The following is a 6,072-nucleotide window of genomic DNA, read 5'->3' as shown; positions in this document are numbered from 1 at the left end:
CTTGGAAGACCCTTTTTGAATACTGCAGGGGCTGTTATTGATTGCACCAAAGGCAATGTCACTTTTCATGTTAATGGTAATGAGCATATGGTACACTTTCCGAGGAAACAACATTAAGTCCACAGTATCAATTCTATTGGAAAATTTTCAACAATTACTATTGGAGGTTTTGAATTTCCTCTTCCTACTGTCAAGAAGAAATATGATATTCTTATTGTTGGGGATGTGCATATCCCCATTGAGGTAACCTAGTGTTATTCGAAAATTCTCCGGTTCCATGTTACTCGGAATGAGTTTGTTAACAAGACCCGATCAACCTTGTTAGTGGATTCCTTTTGATGAGCATGAGATGGATGAATTTAGAAAACACAACTCTCTGTACCCTCTTTTTACTTTTTGTTATTTAGTTGAAATAAAGTAAAAATAGTATATTCTGTCTGTTTTCTGAATTATCCATGCAATAAAAAATACCCCGAAAATAAAAGTTCTCCAAATGCCCTAAAATTTAAATATGATTTTTCCTGGAATATTTGAGAATATCTGGCACTGAGAACACAGCAGGGGGAGCAAGCACCTGGCCACGAGGGTCCAGGGCGCGCCCTACCCCCTGGGCGCGCTCCCTGCCTCGTGGGCCCACGGTGGCTCCCCTCCACTTATTCCAGCTACCACACACTCCTTCTTCCTCCCACAAAAATCACCAACCAGCTCAAAGCCGAGTCCAAGCTCATTTTGCTGCCATTTTCGATCTCCTTGCTCAAAGCTCCATTCAAAAAACTGCTTTGGAGGATTGTTCCTTGGTATCTGACTCCTCCAATGGTCCAATTAGTTTTTGTTCTAGTGCTTTATTCATTGCATATTTTTGCTGCTTAGGTGACCCTGTTCTTGAGCTTGCATGTCAAATTTATATGGTCAAAAGTAGTTCTAATGCATGATATATCTTCTAGGCACTTGTAGGGGTAGTTGCTATCAATTTTGTTGAGTTTGGTTCACTTCTATTTTGAAGTTACTAAAAATTTCAGAAATTTTCAGAAAAGATGAAGAGATTTTTGAGGGGCTCATCGAACCGAAGCTTGAAGGATAAGAAAAGTGAGGAGGATAAGAGGCCCAAATATAATCTTCCTCGCACCATGGAGGTTCGGCCATGTGAATGGCCTTGTGATGATTTGTTGAGAGTAGCCGAGATTTATGATGATTTCTATGAATTGGCTGAGAATGCAGGCCTCACCGCCTTCCTCCACGACCAACGCGAACATTATCTCTTACTCACTAATATCTTTGTGCAAAACTTTCATTTCCATGCTAGGAGCTCACCACCTACGGTGGAATTTTATTTATATGATGAGCATAAGGAGATGTCACTTCGTGATTTTTGTCGGGTTTGTTTGATCCCTTTCGAGGGCAGCGTAGAGGAACCACATCGTGATGATGTGGATGGGTTTATTGATACCATTGCTATAGGGGAAACGAGGAAGGTTTCCGACGCACGAATTACTAGCATACACTTTCCTATTCTACGTTACTTTGCTATATTTGCTAGTAGATGCTTAATTGGGCGCGAAAACTGTGGAAACCTGAGTGCCCCTGATATTGTTATTTTGTGCCATGCCTTATTTCGTGATGACACATTTAGTATGGGCGCTATTGTTTCAAAGCGGTTAAATCTTAACCATACTAAGGGCCCCGTCCTTGGAGGCATCTTCTCCTCGTGCCTCACTGCACACTTTAACATACCTATTAGGCATTATGAGAAGGAAGAGAAATTGTTGCCTCCTGTTTATCTAGATTATAAGAGTATGGTAGCACATGATTTTATTGTTAAGAATAGGGAAAAGGTGCTTAAGTACAAATTAATATTTGGTAAAAATCATCCTGAGACTATTACCTTGCCTGCTCCTTTCTTGTTTGATTTATCTGCAGGCAAGTACCTTGTTCCGTTGGAGGCCATTCACGCCTACTGGAACCCTACATCAACTACAGAGCCAGAGCCGGAACCACAATTTGATCCTCCATGACAGTCTGATTACCAGTGGGATCTGGAGGTGATTGCCAACTAGTGGCAATCCGAGGCTTCTTCACAGTACGACCCCAACTATTACTTTGGATATCTGCCAGGCTAGCCGTGGCCATAGACCAACTTAGGCCAAAAGCCTAAGCTTGGCGGAGTACGTATTTCTCACCGACATTACATTTATGTTCACACACTCATTGCTAGTTGTCGGTGCTCATACTTTTTCATTGTATCATCCATGCTAGTTTATTTTCCTTTTTATGCTTTCTTCTTGTGTGTTTAATAAACCTTAAGAAAAACAAAAAATTTAGTTGTAAGCTTTTAGTTAGTTTACTTTCCATGCTTGTAGTAGTAATTAAAAAGAAAACCCAAAAAGATTTCTCGTTCTTCTTTTGCTTGTTGGGAGCTTTCCCGTGTAAATAGTTTTATTTCTTTTCTTGTTCTTCGGGGTCGATAGGAGAAGACCGTAATGAAAATGTTGAGTGGCTCTTATATGCATTATTGTTGCTCTAACAAAGAGCCCATATTACCTTGTCTTCTCTCTTGAATTGAATGCTTGCAGATTCCAGCTTAGTCCAATGCACGTGCACTATTATTATTATCCACACTATTCGATCGTGCAAGTGAAAGGCAATAATGATGATTATATGATGAACTTATTGAGATGAGAAAAGCTGGCATGAACTCGACCTCTCTTGTTTTTGTAAATATGATTAGTTCATCGTTCCTGATTCAGCCTATTATGAATAAACATGTTTGCAATGACAATTAGAGATTGTAGTTGCTTATGCCATGCTTAATTAGCTAGGAGCTTATAATGGTTTACCTTGCGTGCCAACATGCTATTAAAATGGTTGTGATGTGGTATGATAGGGTGGTATCCTCTTTTGAATGATTCGAGTGGCTTGACTTGGCACATGTTCACGCATGTAGTTGAAACAAAATCAACATAGCCTCTACGATATTTATGTTCATGGTGCATTATATCCTACTCATGCTTGCATTCGGTGTTGATTAATTTTAATGCATGTTCATGACTGTTGTCACTCTCTAGATGGTCGCTTCCCAGTCTTTTTCTAGCCTTCATTTGTACTAAGCGGGAATACTGCTTGTGCATCCAATTCCATAAACCCCAAAGTTATTCCATATGAGTCCACCATACCTACCTATACACGGTATCTACCTGTGGTCCCAAGTAAATTTGTATGTGCCAAGCTCTAAACCTTCAAATAAACATTATGTTTTGTATGCTCGAATAGCTCATGTATCAACTAGGGCTGTCCGTATCTTCCATGTTAGGCGGGTTATTCTCAAGAGGAGTGGACTCCGCTCCTCACTCACGAGAAAAGGGCTGGTCACCAGGATGCCCAGTCCCATGCTCTATGCAAATCAAATCAAAATAATTGCAAACAAAACTCCCCCGGGACTGTTGTTAGTTGGAGGCACTCGTTGTTTCGAGCAAGCCATGGATTCATGCTTGTTGGTGGAGGGGGAGTATAAACTTTACCATTCTGTTTGGGAACCGCTTATAATGTGTGTAACATGGGAGATATCGCCATCTCTTGGTTGTTATGTTGACAATGAAAGTATGCTGCTCAAAATATTATTCATATCTATTTTAAAATCGAGCTCTGGCACCTCTACAAATCCTTGCTTCCCTCTGCGAAGGGCCTATCTATTTACTTTTATGTTGAGTCATCACCCTCTTATTAAAAAGCACCAACTGGAGAGCACCGCTGTCATTTGCATTCATTACTGTTAGTTTACATTGAGTATGACTTGACTGGATCTCTTTTACAATGAATTACAATGTCTAGTCAGTCCTTGATCTTTAAAGGTGCTTTGCATTTATGTTTTGCGGTCTCAGAAAGGGCTAGCGAGATACCATCCTGTTATATCATATCATGATTGTTTTGAGAAAGTGTTGTCATCCGAGATTTATTATTATTGCTCGCTAGTTGATTATGTCATTGATATGAGTAAACATGAGACCTAAATGTTATTGTGAATATGGTTAGTTCATAATCTTTGCTGAAAACTTGAATGCTGGCTTTACATATTTACAACAACAAGAGCAAACAGAGTTTGTAAATGTTTTTCTTTATCACTTTCAGTTTATCAACAGAATTGCTTGAGGACAAGAAAAGGTTTAAGCTTGGGGAGTTGATACGTCTCCGTCGTATCTACTTTTCCAAACAATTTTACCCTTGTTTTGGACTCTAACTTGCATGATTTGAATGGAACTAACCCGGACTGACGCTGTTTTCAGCAGAATTGGTGTTATTTTTATGCAGAAATAAAAGTTCTCAGAATGACCTGAAAATCAACAGAGAATTATTTTGGAATATATAAAAAATACTGGAAGGAAGATCCACGACAGGGGGGCCTCCACCTGTCCACGAGGGTGGGGGCGCGCCCTACCCCCCTGGGCGCCCCCTGCCTCGTGGGCCCCCTGACGCTCCACCGACCTCAACCTTGACTCCATATATTCACTTTTGGAGAGAAAAAAACAAGGAGAAGGATTCATCGCGTTTTATGACACGGAGCCGCCGCCAAGACCTAAACTCTCTCGGGAGGGCTGATCTGGAGTCCGTTCGGGGCTCCGGAGAGGGGAATCCGTCGCCATCGTCATCATCAACCTTCCTCCATCACCAATTTCATGATACTCGCTGCCGTGTGTGAGTAATTCCATCATAGGCTTGCTGGACGGTGATGGGTTGGATGATATTTATCATGTAATCGAGTTAGTTTTGTTAGGGTTTGATCCCTAGTATCCACTATGTTCCGAGATTGATGTTGCTATGACTTTGCTATGCTTGATGCTTGTCACTGGGGCCCGAGTGCCATGATTTCAGATCTGAACCTATTATGTTTTCATCAATATATGAGAGTTCTTGATCTTATCTTGCAAGTCTATAGTCACCTACTATGTGTTATGATCCGGCAACCCCGAAGTGACAATAATCGGGACCACTCCCGGTGATGACCGTAGTTTGAGGAGTTTATGTATTCACTATGTGTTAATGCTTTGGTCCAGTACTCTATTAAAAGGAGGCCTTAATATCCCTTAGTTTCTGCTAGGACCCCGCTGCCACGGGAGGGTAGGACAAAAGATGTCATGCAATTTCTTTTCCATAAGCACGTATGACTATATTCGGAATACATGCCTACATTACATTGATGAATTGGAGCTAGTTCTGTGTCACCCTATGTTATGACTGTTACATGATGAACCGCATCCGGCATAATTCTCTATCACCGATCCATTGCCTACGAGCTTTCCATATATTGTTCTTCGCTTATTTACTTTTCCGTTGCTATTGTTATCATCATTATAAAACACCAAAAATATTACTTTTGCTACCATTACCTTTTGCTACCATTACCACTACTATCATATTACTTTGCTACTAAACACTTTGCTGCAGATATTAAGTTTCTGGGTGTGGTTGAATTGACAACTCAGCTGCTAATACTTGAGAATATTATTTGGCTCCCCTTATGTCGAATCAATAAATTTGGGTTGAATACTCTACCCTCGAAAACTATTGTGATCCCCTATACTTGTGGGTTATTAATGGCACATCATCACTCTCCTCTGATACCAAAGATAAGGTCTCATCTATGGTGTCCTAGGTTGACTCGGAGTAAGAGTCCCAATGGGGCGCCGTCTTCATGTTGTTGAAGAGGTTTGCGCTTGTCGCCGTGGTCGAAGGGGATGGCCCATGCTCGACCGTCATGCCGTCGTCTTGTATGAGGCCCATATGATGTGGCACCTCGTAGCTTCTCTCCATGACCGAAGGGAATTTCCCATGCTCGGCCATTATCCTTGAGGTGCTTCTGAAGATGGAAGTTTCGCCCTCACTTGTGGGTGGTTGCCTTGGACTTACCGATGTCGATGTAGGCGTACTTGTGGAAAGTAGGCGAAGATGCCGTACGTCCAAAGGCGAAGATGCCTTGATAACACTTGGTGAAGATGCCGAAGTGGTGATGGTAGCCATAGCTTCCTCTCGGTGGTGACAATGTCGTTGTAGTCGATGGCGCTCTTTGTCGTCATTCACCGC

Source organism: Triticum urartu, chromosome 7 (assembly GCF_003073215.2).
Source record: "Triticum urartu cultivar G1812 chromosome 7, Tu2.1, whole genome shotgun sequence".
NCBI classification, from domain to species: domain Eukaryota; kingdom Viridiplantae; phylum Streptophyta; class Magnoliopsida; order Poales; family Poaceae; genus Triticum; species Triticum urartu.
Note: the sequence above shows the minus strand (reverse complement) of the source record.